At 59.7% G+C, this 15000-nt stretch overlaps 1 non-coding gene across 1 annotated transcript; it reads left to right on the top strand.

Annotated features, from left to right (window-relative positions):
* Positions 1 to 11957: 11957 nt before the first annotated feature.
* LOC131864537 (5S ribosomal RNA) lies at positions 11958 to 12076 on the top strand. Its single transcript, XR_009363304.1, has one exon. It is a non-coding gene; the product is annotated as a 5S ribosomal RNA (ribosomal RNA).
* Positions 12077 to 15000: the final 2924 nt, after the last annotated feature.

Consider the following 15000-nt stretch of genomic DNA (forward strand, 5'->3'; position numbering starts at 1 on the left):
AGGCAGGAAGCCTGGACGAAAGAGGCTACGAGGTCACCTCGAAGCGGTCTAAGAATCGGGCGCACTTGGGGCGACTACCAGTGCCAACCCCTTATCCCGCGGTGCGTCCGACACACAGAAATTTCCAAGGCGGCCAAGGAGCCTCCCCGCATAGCAATCGGGGTGTGAGGTTACGGATGCAGCATTGATAGCAATCGAGGTGTGAGGCGAAGGATGCAGAAGTGAGAGCCGAGGGATGTAGCAGAGATAGCAATCGGGGTGTGTGATGCAGAAGAGATAGCAATCGAGGTGTGCGGTGGGAAGGGCCCAGCAGCCAGAATGCATGAAGCGACGGATGAAGCAGTGATGACAACCGGGCTGTGAGGAGAGGAGGGATGCAGCCAAGAAAGCAATCAGGGCTCGAGGCAAGGGATGCATCAAGGATAGCAATCATGTTGTGAGGCGAGATTCCAAAGGCTAAACGTGAGAGGCTGCAGGGTCGACTCAGAGAGGTCTATGCATGTGAGAGGCTGAAAGCAAGGTCGACTCGGAGCGGTCTATGCATCGGGCGCGCTTGGGGCGACTACCAGTGCCAACCCCTTATCCCGCGACGCGTCCGACAAAGAGAACGTTCCAAGGCGGCAGAGGAGGTTACCAGCCGAAGGATGCAGTAGCAATAACAGGTATAGTTCCGCGGCGGCCGAGAAGACTCACCGCATAGGAATCGGGATGCGAGGCGAGGGATGCGGCGGGAAGGCCCCGACGGCTAAACGGAAGAGGCTGCAGGGCCGCCTCGGAATGGTCCAAGCATCGGATGCGATTGGGACGACTACCAGTGCCAACCCCTTATCCCGCGATGCGTCCGATACACAGATAGTTCCAAGGCGGCCGAGGAGCCTCACCGCATATCAATCGGGGTGCGAGGCGAGGGATGGGGCGGGAAGGCCCCAACGGCTAGACGGAAGAGGCTTCAGGGCCACCTCGGAATGGTCCAAGCATCGGACGCGCTTGGGGCGACTGCCAGTGCCAACCCCTTATCCCGCGATGCGTCCGATACACAGATGGTTCCAAGGCGGCCGAGGAGCCTCACCGCATAGCAATCGGGGGTGCGAGGCGAGGGATGGGGCGGGAAGGCCCCAACGGCTAGACGGAAGAGGCTTCAGGGCCGCCTAGGAATGGTCCAAGCATCGGACACGCTTGGGGCGACTACCAGTGACAGCCCCCTATCCCGCGATGCGTCCGATACGAAGATGGTTCCAAGGCGGCCGAGGAGCCTCACCGCATAGCAATCGGGGTGCGAGGTGGGGGATGCGGCGAGATGGCCCCAACGGCTAGACGGAAGAGGCCACAGGGCCGCGTCGGAATAGTCCAAGCATCGGACGCGCTTGGGGCGACTACCAGTGACAACCCCTTATCCCGCGATGCGTCCGATACGAAGATAGTTCCAAGGCGGCCGAGGAGCCTCACCGCATAGCAATCGGGGTGCGAGGTGGGGGATGCGGCGAGATGGCCCCAACGGCTAGACGGAAGAGGCTGCAGGGCCGCCTCGGAATAGTCCAAGCATCGGACGCGCTTGGGGCCACTACCAGTGACAACCCCTTATCCCGCGATGCGTCCGATACGAAGATAGTTCCAAGGCGGCCGAAGAGCCTCACCGCATAGCAATCGGGGTGCGAGGTGGGGGATGCGGCGAGATGGCCCCAACGGCTAGACGGAAGAGGCCACAGGGCCGCCTCGGAATAGTCCAAGCATCGGACGCGCTTGGGGCGACTACCAGTGACAACCCCTTATCCCGCGATGCGTCCGATACGAAGATAGTTCCCAGGCGGCCGAGGAGCCTCACCGCATAGCAATCGGGGTGCGAGGCGAGGGATGCGGCGAGATGGCCCCAAAGGCTAGACGGAAGAGGCTGCAGGGCTGCCTCGGAATAGTCCAAGCATCGGACGCGCTTGGGGCGACTACCACTGCCAACCCCTTATCCCGCGATGCGTCCGATACACAGATAGTTCCGAGGCGGCCGAGGAGGTGGGGGATGCAGCGAGATGGCCCCAACGGCTAGACGGAAGAGGCTGCAGGGCCGCCTCGGAATAGTCCAAGCATCGGACGCGCTTGGGGCGACTACCAGTGACAACCCCTTATCCCGCGATGCGTCCGATACACAGATAGTTCCGAGGCGGCCAAGGAGCCTCACCGCATAGCAATCGTGGTGCGAGGTGGGGGATGCGGCGAGATGGCCCCAACGGCTAGACGGAAGAGGCTGCAGGGCCGCCTCGGAATGGTCCAAGCATCGGATGCGCTTGGGGCGACTACCACTGCCAACCCCTTATCCCGCGATGCGTCCGATACACAGATAGTTCCAAGGCGGCCGAGGAGCCTCACAGCATAGCAATCAGGGTGCGAGGCGAGGGATGCGGCGAGAAAGCCCCAACGGCTAGAGGGAAGAGGCTTCAGGTCCGCCTCGGAATGGTCCAAGCATCGGACGCGCTTGGGGCGACTACCAGTGACAACCCCTTATCCCGCGACGCGTCCGATACACAGATAGTTCCAAGGCGGCCGAGGAGCCTCACCGCATAGCAATCGGGGTGCGAGGCGAGGGATGCGGCGAGAAGGACCCAACGGCTACACGGAAGAGGCTTCGGGGCCGCCTCGGAATGGTCCAAGCATCGGACGCGCTTGGGGCGACTACCAGTGACAACCCCTTATCCCACGACGCGTCCGATACACAGATAGTTCCAAGGCGGCCGAGGAGCCTCACCGCATAGCAATCGGGGTGCGAGGCGAGGGATGCGGCGAGAACGACCCAACGGCTACACGGAAGAGGCTTCGGGGCCGCCTCGGAATGGTCCAAGCATCGGACGCGCTTGGGGCGACTACCAGTGACAACCCCTTATCCCGCGACGCGTCCGATACACAGATAGTTCCAAGGCGGCCGAGGAGCCTCACCGCATAGCAATCGGGGTGCGAGGCGAGGGATGCGGCGAGAAGGACCCAACGGCTAGACGGAAGAGGCTTCGGGTCCGCCTCGGAATGGTCCAAGCATTGGACGCGCTTGGGGCGACTACCAGTGACAACCCCTTATCCCGCGACGCGTCCGATACACAGATAGTTCCAAGGCGGCCGAGGAGCCTCACCGCATAGCAATCGGGGTGCGAGGCGAGGGATGCGGCGAGAAGGACCCAACGGCTAGACGGAAGAGGCTTCGGGTCCGCCTCGGAATGGTCCAAGCATCGGACGCGCTTGGGGCGACTACCAGTGACAACCCCTTATCCCGCGACGCGTCCGATACACAGATAGTTCCAAGGCGGCCGAGGAGCCTCACCGCATAGCAATCGGGGTGCGAGGCGAGGGATGCGGCGAGAAGGACCCAACGGCTAGACGGAAGAGGCTTCGGGTCCGCCTCGGAATGGTCCAAGCATCGGACGCGCTTGGGGCGACTACCAGTGACAACCCCTTATCCCGCGACGCGTCCGATACACAGATAGTTCCGAGGCGGCCGAGGAGCCTCACCGCATAGCAATCGGGGTGCGAGGCGAAGGATGCGGCGAGAAGGACCCAACGGCTAGACGGAAGAGGCTTCGGGTCCGCCTCGGAATGGTCCAAGCATCGGACGCGCTTGGGGCGACTACCAGTGACAACCCCTTATCCCGCGACGCGTCCGATACACAGATAGTTCCAAGGCGGCCGAGGAGCCTCACCGCATAGCAATCGGGGTGCGAGGCGAGGGATGCGGCGAGAAGGACCCAACGGCTAGACGGAAGAGGCTTCAGGGCCGCCTCGGAATGGTCCAAGCATCGAACGCGCTTGGGGCGACTACCAGTGACAACCCCTTATCCCGCGACGCGTCCGATACACAGATAGTTCCGAGGCGGCCGAGGAGCCTCACCGCATAGCAATCGGGGTGCGAGGCGAGGGATGCGGCGAGAAGGACCCAACGGCTAGACGGAAGAGGCTTCAGGGCCGCCTCGGAATGGTCCAAGCATCGGACGCGCTTGGGGCGACTACCAGTGACAACCCCTTATCCCGCGACGCGTCCGATACACAGATAGTTCCGAGGCGGCCGAGGAGCCTCACCGCATAGCAATCGGGGTGCGAGGCGAGGGATGCGGCGAGAAGGACCCAACGGCTAGACGGAAGAGGCTTCAGGGCCGCCTCGGAATGGTCCAAGCATCGGACGCGCTTGGGGCGACTACCAATGACAACCCCTTATCCCGCGACGCGTCCGATACACAGATAGTTCCGAGGCGGCCGAGGAGCCTCACCGCATAGCAATCGGGGTGCGAGGCGAGGGATGCGGCGAGAAGGACCCAACGGCTAGACGGAAGAGGCTTCAGGGCCGCCTCGGAATGGTCCAAGCATCGGACGCGCTTGGGGCGACTACCAGTGACAACCCCTTATCCCGCGACGCGTCCGATACACAGATAGTTCCGAGGCGGCCGAGGAGCCTCACCGCATAGCAATCGGGGTGCGAGGCGAGGGATGCGGCGAGAAGGACCCAACGGCTAGACGGAAGAGGCTTCAGGGCCGCCTCGGAATGGTCCAAGCATCGGACGCGCTTGGGGCGACTACCGTTGCCAACCCCTTATCCCGCGATGCGTCTGATACACAGATAGTTCCGAGGCGGCCGAGGAGCCTCACCGCATAGCAATCGGGTTGCGAGGCAGATTATTGGGAAGGGAACCCCCTGGGATGCGGCTCAAGCAGTGCCCAAAGGGACTGGAATGCGGAATCACATCGAGAGACCCAAATGCTATACGAGGGCTCAAATCGAATTATCGATTTGGCCACGACATGGACGCATCGGAACGACTACCTTTGCCGAACCACTCGCAATTGCATCCATACCGAAACCAATAGACATTTCCGTTAGAGCCCTCGCATAGCATTCGGGAATCTCGCATGCCCCTCTAAATCGACCAATGCTGGCGCTCAATGAAAATCCGAGCGCTACCACCGTTCGAGCGCCAGCATTGGTCGAGTTAGAGGGGCACGGGGGAGAATGCTCCAGTCAACACCTCCCCTATATAAGTTATTTGTCCGATTCTCGCACAACCGTAGTCTGCCTCGTCGAATCAAACAACGGTCCCAGATTCCGACTTCCGTTCCGTAGAGACCCAAAAGCTAGATGGAGGCTCGCAAGAAAGAGAGTCGGCGCATAGCAATCGGGTTTCTCGAACGTTTAGGGACCGAGCTCACTTGCGGATAGGGCAAAATCCGCCAAGCAACCCAAAAGCTAGACGGGGGCTCGAATCGAATCGCCTAGGCGGCCACAACAACGACGTGTTGGATCGACTACCAGTGCCAAACCATTCAGCAAGACTAGTCTGTGTCGAGGCCGGATAGAGATTCTCAGAGAGCGCCCGCATAGCATTTAGGAGACCTGCCGCGTCCCTCACACTCGACAAATGGTGGTGCACGTTTATAAATCCGAGCGATCCCAACCCTTTCAAGCACCAACATCGGTCGAGATAGAGGGGCACGGAGGGGGCTGCGTGAGACAACACAGTCCCCTATATAAGTTATTTGTCCGATTCTCACACATCCGAAGAATGGTCATCAAATCGGACAACAGCCCAAACTTCCGACTTCCGTCCCAGAAAGCCCAAGAGCTATCTAAAACGTTCATGGCCGGAACTCGATCGCGGCTATACCAGTCCGCCAAGCAACCCAAAAGCTAGACTGGAGCTCTAGTCGAATCACCTCTGTGGCCATTGCAAGGACGTGTTGGAGCGACTACCATTGCCGAACCATTCCGCAGGTCGAGTCCATACCAAGGCCGCATAGAGATTCACGATGAGCTCCTGCATAGCAATCAGGAGACTTGCCGTGTCCATCACAATCGATAAATCCTGGTGCAAGATTTTTGCATCCGAGCGCTCCAACCAGTCGAGCACCAGCATCAATCGACATAAACGGGCACGGGGGGAGGATGCTCGAGAACACTACCTCCCCTATATAAGTTATTTGTCCGATTCTCAAGCAGCCGAAGTCTGGTCATCGAATCGGGTCAAAGACCACAACTTCCGACTTTACCCACAATGCAAGTCATCGAATCGAACATCGGCCCCCGAGTCGGACTCCATGCGTATGTCAGGTCATCGGACCCAAATTCCGCCTTCCTGCGCATGGCGGGCCATCAATATCAACTCGGTCATCGGACCCAAACTCCGCCTTTTTGCGTATGGCACGCCTTCAAATCGGTCATCGGACCCAAATTCCGCCTTCCTGTGCATGGCGGGCCATCAACATCAACTCGGTCATCGGACCCAAATTCCGCCTTTCTGCGCATGGCACGCCATCAACTCGGTCATCGGACCCAAATTCCGCCTTCCTGCGCATGGCAGGTCATCGGACACAAATTCAGACCTCGCCAATATGCCTACGTATCGAATCGGTCATCGGACCCAACTTCCGACTTCATCCATACTGTAGGGTCTTTGAGGTTGGCGCGGTGCGCTCAACCCAGGGAGTCGACCCATCGAAGCATACACCTCCCCTATATAAGCTATTTGTCCGATTCCCACACCTGTGTAGTTTGCACCTCTGACCAGGACATCGACCCCAACTTCCGAACTCGACTGCAACGACGGCACCAGCGCCTTGGTGCGCACCTTGCGACGCACAGTCCCAACATTCGCCTTCCTGCACATGGCAGGTCATCGGACCCAAATTCCGACCTCGCGAGTATGCCTACATATCGAATCGGTCATCGGACCCAACTTCCGACTTCATCCATACCGTAGGGTCTTTGAGGTTGGCGCGGTGCGCTCAACCCGGGGAGTCGACCCAACGAAGCATACACCTCCCCTATATAAGCTATTTGTCCGATTCCCACACCTGTGTAGTTTGCACCTCCGATCAAGACATCGACCCCAACTTCCGAACTCGCCTCCAACGACCGAACCAGCGCCTTGGTGCGCACCTTGCAACGCACAGTGCCAACATTCGCCTTCCTGCACGTGGCAGGTCATCGGACCCAAATTCCGACCTCGCGAGTATGCCTACATATCGAATCGGTCATCGGACCCAACTTCCGACTTCATCCATACCGTAGGGTCTTTGAGGTTGGCGCGGTGCGCTCAACCCGGGGAGTCGACCCAACGAAGCATACACCTCCCCTATATAAGCTATTTGTCCGATTCCCACACCTGTGTAGCTTGCACCTCCGATCAGGACATCGACCCCAACTTCCGAACTCGACTAAAAAGACCGCACCAGCGCCTTGGTGTGCACCTTGCAACGCACAGTGTCAACATTCGCCTTCCTGCACATGGCAGGTCATCGGACCCAAATTCCGACCTCATGAGCATACCTACTAATCGAATCGGTCATCGGACCCAACTTCCGACTTCATCCATACCGTAGGGTCTTTGAGGTTGGCGCGGTGCGCTCAACCTGGGGAGTCGACCCATCGAAGCATACACCTCCCCTATATAAGCTATTTGTCCGATTCCGACACCTGTGTAGTTTGCACCTCCGCTCAGGACATCGACCCCAACTTCCGAACTCGCCTGCAACGACCGAACCAGCGCCTTGGTGCGCACCAAAAGTGCGCACTTTTGGAGGGCACTTTTGTGCGCTCCAAAGGTGCGCACTTTTGGAGGGCACTTTTCTGCGCTCCAAAGGTGCGCACTTTTGGAGGGCACTTTTTGGAGGGCACTTTTCTGCGCTCCAAAGGTGCGCACTTTTGGAGGGCACTTTTTGGAGGGCACTTTTCTGCGCTCCAAAGGTGCGCACTTTTGGAGGGCACTTTTTGGAGGGCACTTTTCTGCGCTCCAAAGGTGCGCACTTTTGGAGGGCACTTTTTGGAGGGCACTTTTCTGCGCTCCAAAGGTGCGCACTTTTGGAGGGCACTTTTTGGAGGGCACTTTTCTGCGCTCCAAAGGTGCGCACTTTTGGAGGGCACTTTTTGGAGGGCACTTTTCTGCGCTCCAAAGGTGCGCACTTTTGGAGGGCACTTTTTGGAGGGCACTTTTCTGCGCTCCAAAGGTGCGCACTTTTGGAGGGCACTTTTTGGAGGGCACTTTTCTGCGCTCCAAAGGTGCGCACTTTTGGAGGGCACTTTTTGGAGGGCACTTTTCTGCGCTCCAAAGGTGCGCACTTTTGGAGGGCACTTTTTGGAGGGCACTTTTCTGCGCTCCAAAGGTGCGCACTTTTGGAGGGCACTTTTTGGAGGGCACTTTTCTGCGCTCCAAAGGTGCGCACTTTTGGAGGGCACTTTTGTGCACTCCAAAGGTGCGCACTTTTGGAGGGCACTTTTCCTGTGCTCCAAAGGTGCACACCTAGGTGAGCACCTTCGACCACACCTTGTAGCACACCAAACTCTGACTTTCGACTTCATCCGCAATGCAGGGTCTTTGAGGTTGGCGCAATGCGCACAACCAGGGGAGTCGACCCATCAAACCCAACACCTCCCCTATATAAGCTATTTGTCTGATTCTCATACATGCGTAGCCTGCAGGAGCAATTAGGACATCGACCCCAACTTTCGGCTTCTAAACGAAAACAAGGTCTTTGAGGTTGGTGTAATGCGAACAACTAGGGGAGTCAACCCATCAAACCCAACACCTCCCCTATATAAGCTATTTGTCTGATTCTCATACATGTGTAGTCTACAGGAGCAATTAGGACATCGACCCCAACTTTTGACTTCTTAACGAAAACAAGGTCTTTGAGGTTGACGTAATGCGCACAACCAGGGGAGTCGACCCATCAAACCCAACACCTCCCCTATATAAGCTATTTGTCCGATTCTCATACATGTGTAGCCTGCAGGAGCCATTAGGACATTGACCCCAACTTTTGACTTCTTAACGAAAACAAGGTCTTTGAGGTTGGCGTAATGCGCACAACCAAGGGAGTTGACCCATCAAACCCAACACCTCCCCTATATAAGCTATTTGTCTGATTCTCATACATGTGTAGCCTGCAACAACGATTAGGACATCCACCCCAACTTCTGAATTCGTCTGCGTTGACCGCACCAAAGGTGCACGCCTTGGTGCTCACCAAAATCCGACTTCCGACTTCTTCTGCTATGCGGGGTCTTTGAGGTTGGCGCAGTGCGCACAACCAGGGGAGTCAACCCACCGAATGCAACACCTCCCCTATATAAGCTATTTGTCTGATTCTCATACATGCGTAGACTGCAGCAATGATTAGGACATCCACCCCAACTTTTGACTTCTTAAACAAGACAGGGTCTTTGAAGTTGGTGCAGTGCACACAACCAGGGGAGTCGACCCATCAAACGCAACACCTCCCCTATATAAAGCTATTTGTCCGATTCTCATACGTGTAGTCTGCAGCAGCGGTTAGGACATCGACCCCAACTTCCGAATTCGTTTGCATTGACCGCACCAAAGGTGCACGCCTTGGTGTGCACCCTGGAGTGCACTTTGGTGCTCACCTCGGTGCACACTTTGGTGTGCACCTCGGTGTGCACCAAAGGTGCGCACCTTGGAGCGCACCAAAGGTGTACACTTTGGAGCGCACCACATAGGGTCTTTGAGAGGTTGGCGCAGTGCGCACACCAAGGTGGGTGTTGAGGTGCGTGCCGAGGTGGGTGGGTGCTAGGGTGCGCTCCATGGTGGGTGCCAGGGTGGGTGCGTGCTAGGGTGGATTCCAAAGAGGGTCATAGGGTGGGTGCCAAGGTGGGTTGGTGATATAGTGGGTTCAAAGGTGGGTACTAGGGTGGGTTCCAAGGTGGGTCACAAGTTGGGTGCCAGGATGCGTGGGTGTTAGGTTGGGTGCCAAGGTGGGCTCCTGCGTGGGTGGGTGCTAGGGTGGGTTTCAAGGTGGACGCGAGGGCGGGTGCCAAGGTGGGTAACAAGTTGGGTGTTAGGATGGGTGAGTGCTAGAGTGGGTGCCAAGGTGGGTGGGTGCTAAGGTGGATGCCAAGGTGGTTCACAGGGTGGGTGGGTTCTAGGGTGAGTTCCAAGGTGGGTCACAGGTTCAGTGCTAGGGTGGGTGTCAAGGCGGGTGTCGAGGTGCCTGGGTGCTAGGGTGTGGATGCCAATGTGGGTCATAGGGTGGGTACTAGGGTGGGCTGCAATGTGGGTGCCAAGGTGGGTAACATGCTCGGTGGGTTCTAAATTGGGTGCCAGGGTGGGTGTGCACCCACCTTGCCCGAGGTGGGTGCCAAGGTGCCAGTGTGGGTGGGTGCTAAGGTGGATGCCAAGGTGGGTGAGAAGGTGGGTGATAGGTTGAGTGGTAGGATGGGTGGGTGCCAAGATGGGTCACAGGGTGGGTGCAAGGGTGGGTAGGTGCTAGGGTTGGTGTCAGGGTGGGTGGGTGCTAGGTTGGGTTCCAAGGTGGGTGCGAGGGTGAGTGTCAAGGTGGGTCACAGGTTAGGTGCTAGGATGGGTGAGTGCTAGGGTGCAAAGGTGCCAGGGTGGGTGCTAGGATGGGTCGATGCTAGGGTGAGTGGCAAGGTGGGTCCACAAGTGTCAAGGTGGGTGCCGAGGTGGGTGCCAAGTCGGCGACTGCTATGGTGGATGCCAAGGTGGGTCACGGGGTGGGTGCCAAGTTGCTAGGTTGGGTTCCAAGGTGGGTGCCAACGTGGGTGCTAGGGTGCGTGGGTTAAAGGGTGTGTCACAACGTGGGTGCCAGGATGGGTGCGCACCCACACTGGCCAAGACGGGTGCGGGTGCAAGGTTGGGTTCCAAGCCCGGTCACAGGCTGGGTGCTAGGATGGGTGGGTGCCAAGGTGGGCACCAGGGTGGGTGCACCCACCCTGGCCAAGGTGGGTCACGGGGTGGGTCCTAGGGTGGGTAACGGGGTGGGTACTAAGGTGCGTGCCAAGGTGGGTCATAGGGTGGGTGCCAAGGTGGGCACCAGGGTGGGTGTGCACCAACCCTAGCCAGGGTAGGTCACGGGGTGGTTGTCGGGGTGGGCGTCAAGGAGCCAAGGTGGGTGGCAAGTAGCCAAGTTGCGTGCCAAGGTGGGTGTCGGGGTGGGTGCCAAGGATCCAAGGTGGGTGCCAAGGAACCAAGGTGGGTGTCTGGGTGGGTGCCGAGGTGGGAGCCAGGGTGGGTCCCAAGGTGAGTGCAAAGGTGGGTGCCAGGGTCAAGGTGAGTGCCAATGTGGGTTCCAAGGTGCCAGGGTCAGGGTGAGTGCCAATGTGGGTTCAAAGGTGCTAAGTTGGGTGCGAGGTTGGGTGCGAGGGTGGGTGGGTGCCAAGGTGTGCTAGGTGGAAGCCCGGGTGGGTCGGCATCCCATGGGTGTCGAGTTGGGTGCCTGATGGGTGCTTCTTGTCAAGTTTTAGTCGTCGGGACTCATTTCGAGCCTTAGAGGTCGTTTCTTGTCCGGTTGCCCTGTCTTCGACCTGGGAACCCAATTTTGGTCCTCGGGTCCCATTTTTTTTTGTCTCGCATCCCACTTTTGGCCTGTGGCCTTTTCGGGGTCGATTCTCGTTTTGGGCATCAGAGCATGTTTCTTCTCCTAAAACCCAATATTTGTTTATTAAGTCTCGGAACACATTTTTGTTCTCGTGGACCCATCATGGGTCTTGGAACGCATTTGTGGTCCTTGGGTCCCATTTTGCATCCCGAAACTTGTGTTTTGGTGCTTGATCCCTATTTTGGGTGCCCACCTTGCACCAAGTGCGCACCCGGGGCAAACCGAGCGCCTTGGTGCACCGGGGCAAGATCGAGCGTGCACCCGAGGCGCCCCGAACATGCACCAAGGTGCACTCGGCCCACATGTGAGCGCAGGTCGTTGCGCCCGAGGTGGTGTGTGGGCACCGCGTTGCAGACGGGACACTGCACGCACACGACGCCCCCTCCAGGTGCACGCACGTAGGCCGGGCCGGGTGCACACCCGACGCCCTAGCAAGGTGCGCGCACCCGGGCAGGGCTCACACTTGGCGAACGGGGCGCACTTCGCGAGGGAGGGTGTGCACCTCGACGGGGGTGGGTGGCCGGGGTGGATTCGCACGTGGGTCGCGGTTTGCTAAGTACACACTGCGACAAGCTCATAACGGGTGCGATCATACCAGCGTTAGTGCACCGGATCCCATCAGAACTCCGCAGTTAAGCGCGCTTGGGCCGGAGTAGTACTGGGATGGGTGACCTCCCGGGAAGTCCCGGTGTTGCACCCTTTTTTAGTTTTTCGCCGGGCGTCGCAATGCTATTTGAATAAACCTTTTGCCCGTTTGCGTTCTCGTCGGGGCCGGGCCGGGCCGGGGTGCGCTGCCCGCACTACCGCGCGCGCGGGGGCGACACCGAGCGCGCACCCGAGGCGCCCCGAGCACACAGGCCACGGTGCAACCCGGGCGTTGTGCGCGCACCCCGGTGCGCCCGAGGTGCTGCGCGCGCACCCAGGTGAAATCGGTGTGCACCTCGGCCAGTGCGCGCTCGGTCGAGTCGCGCACGTTGGCCAAGGTGCACGGTGATGTTTCTTACTCTAAGGTTCCGCACCAGACGCCCGGGACAGGTGAGCGAAGCTGGGCGGGGCCGGGTGCGCGGCCGGGGCAGGTGCACGCAGCTGGAGAGAGCTTTGGAGCACACTTCGGAGCGCACCAATGATGCGCTCCATTCAAAAGTTTCCTGAAAAGGCAAAAAAAGTTGAGATTATAGAATTTCCCACTTGAGAGATTGTAAAAAAAAAAAATTTAAAATGAAGGAAACGCGGGTGCCAAGGTGTGCGCAGCCCAGCCAAGGTGTGCGCACCAAGGCGCCCACCCTGGCGAAGGTGCACGCAAGGTGCGCACCCGAGGCAAACCGGACAATTAACCCAACTTTCGACTTCGCGCGCACCTTGGAGCGCACTTCGGAGCGCTCCTTGGTGCGCACCAATCTTGGGCACCTCGGAGTGCACCATGGCGCCCACCAAGGTGCGCACCCGGGGCAAACCGAGCTCCGACTTCGTGCGCACCTTGGAGCGCACGAAAGGTGCGCACCATGGCGCCCACCAAGGTGCGCAGCCCAGCCAAGGCGTGCGCATCAAGGTGCGCACCCTGGCGAAGGTGCGCACCCGGGGCAAACCGAGCTCCGACTTCGTGCGCACCTTGGAGCGCACAAAAGGTGCGCAACCCAGCCAAGGTGTGCGCACCCCGGTCAAACCGAGCTCCGAATCGTGCGCACCAGAGGTGCACGCCATCGTGCGCACCTTGGAGCACACTTCGGAGCCCTCCTTGGTGCGCGCCGATGTTGCGCACCTCGGAGCGCACCCGGGGAAAACAATGCAATTAACCCGACTTTCGACTTCGTGGGCACCTCGGAGCGCTCTCGGGTTCGCACCTCGGAGCACACCGAGGTGCGCACCTTTGATGCGCTGCCTTCACCAATTTCCAGAAAAGGCAAGAAAACATTGAGAAGGTGTGCGCACCGAGGTGCCCACCCTGGCGAAGGTGCACGCGAGGTGCGCACCCGGGGCAAACCGGGCTCCGACTTCGTGCACGCCGCACCTTGGAGCACACTTCGGAGCGCTCCTTGGTGCGCACCAGGGCGCGCAACCCAGCCGAGGTGCCCACCCCGGCGAAGGTGCACGCGAGGTGCGCACCCGGGGCAAACCGGGCTCCGACTTCGTGCACGCCATGGTGCCCACCGCGGCGAAGGTGCACGCGAGGTGCGCACCCGGGGCAAACCGGGCTCCGACTTCGTGCACGCCGCACCTTGGAGCACACTTCGGAGCGCTCCTTGGTGCGCACCATGGTGCCCACCAGGGCGCGCAACCCCGCCGAAGGTGCACGCGAGGTGCGCACCCGGGGCAAACCGGGCTCCGACTTCGTGCACGCCGCACCTTGGAGCACACTTCGGAGCGCTCCTTGGTGCGCACCATGGTGCCCACCAGGGCGCGCAACCCCGCCGAAGGTGCACGCGAGGTGCGCACCCGGGGCAAACCGGGCTCCGACTTCGTGCACGCCATGGTGCGCACCGCGGCGAAGGTGCGCACCCGGGGCAAACCGGGCTCCGACTTCGTGCACGCCGCACCTTGGAGCACACTTCGGAGCGCTCCTTGGTGCGCACCAGGGCGCGCAACCCAGCCGAGGTGCCCACCCCGGCGAAGGTGCACGCGAGGTGCGTACCCGGGGCAAACCGGGCTCCGACTTCGTGCACGCCGCACCTTGGAGCACACTTCGGAGCGCTCCTTGGTGCGCACCATGGTGCCCACCAGGCCGCGCAACCCAGCCAAGGTGTGCGCACCAAGGTGCACGCGAGGTGCGCACCCGGGGCAAACCGGGGTCCGACTTCGTGCACGCCGCACCTTGGAGCACACATCGGGGCGCTCCCGGGTTCGCACCGGCGTTGCGCACCGTGGTGGGCACCTCGGAGCACACCAAGGTGGGCAGCGAGGTGCGCACCTTTGATGCGATGCCTTCACTAATTTCCATAAAAGGCAAAAAAAAAACGAGATTTTAAAATTTCCGTTTTGAAAGATAGTGAGAAAAAGGGAATGCTGGTGCCATCTTGAGCCCGCCCTGGTGCGCAGCCCAGCCAAGGTGTGCGCACCAAGGTGCCCACCCTGGCGAAGGTGCGCGCCCGGGCAATTAACCCAACTTCCAACTTCGCGCGCGCCAGGGTGGGAGCGCACCCAACAACCGGGCCTGGGAAGAGCCAATGCGAGAAACCCCACCAAACGCTCTGACAAAAAAAGAGGGGGCGCTCCAGTAACCCCGCTTCGGAGCGCACCCTGGGCAAACCCAGCCAAGGTGCCCACCCCGGCCAAGGTGCAGGCGAGGTGCGCACCCGGGGCAAACCGGGCTCCGACAACGTGCACGCCGCACCTTGGAGCACACTTCGTAGCGCTCCCGGGTGCGCACCTCAGAGCACACCAAGGTGGGCAGCGAGGTGCGCACCTTTGATGCGCTGCCTTCACTAATTTCCAGAAAAGGCAAAAAAAAAAGGAGATTTTAAAATTTCCGTTTTGAAAGATAGTGAAAAAAACGGAACGCGCGTGCCATCTTGAGCCCGCCCTGGTGCGCAGCCCAGGTAAGGTGCCCACCCTGGCAAAGGTGCGCACCCGGGCAATTAACCCTACTTCCGACTTCGTGCGCGCCAGGGTGGCAACCGGGCCTCGGAA

This window comes from Cryptomeria japonica, unplaced genomic scaffold, assembly GCF_030272615.1.
Source record: "Cryptomeria japonica unplaced genomic scaffold, Sugi_1.0 HiC_scaffold_88, whole genome shotgun sequence".
In the NCBI taxonomy this organism is placed as follows: domain Eukaryota; kingdom Viridiplantae; phylum Streptophyta; class Pinopsida; order Cupressales; family Cupressaceae; genus Cryptomeria; species Cryptomeria japonica.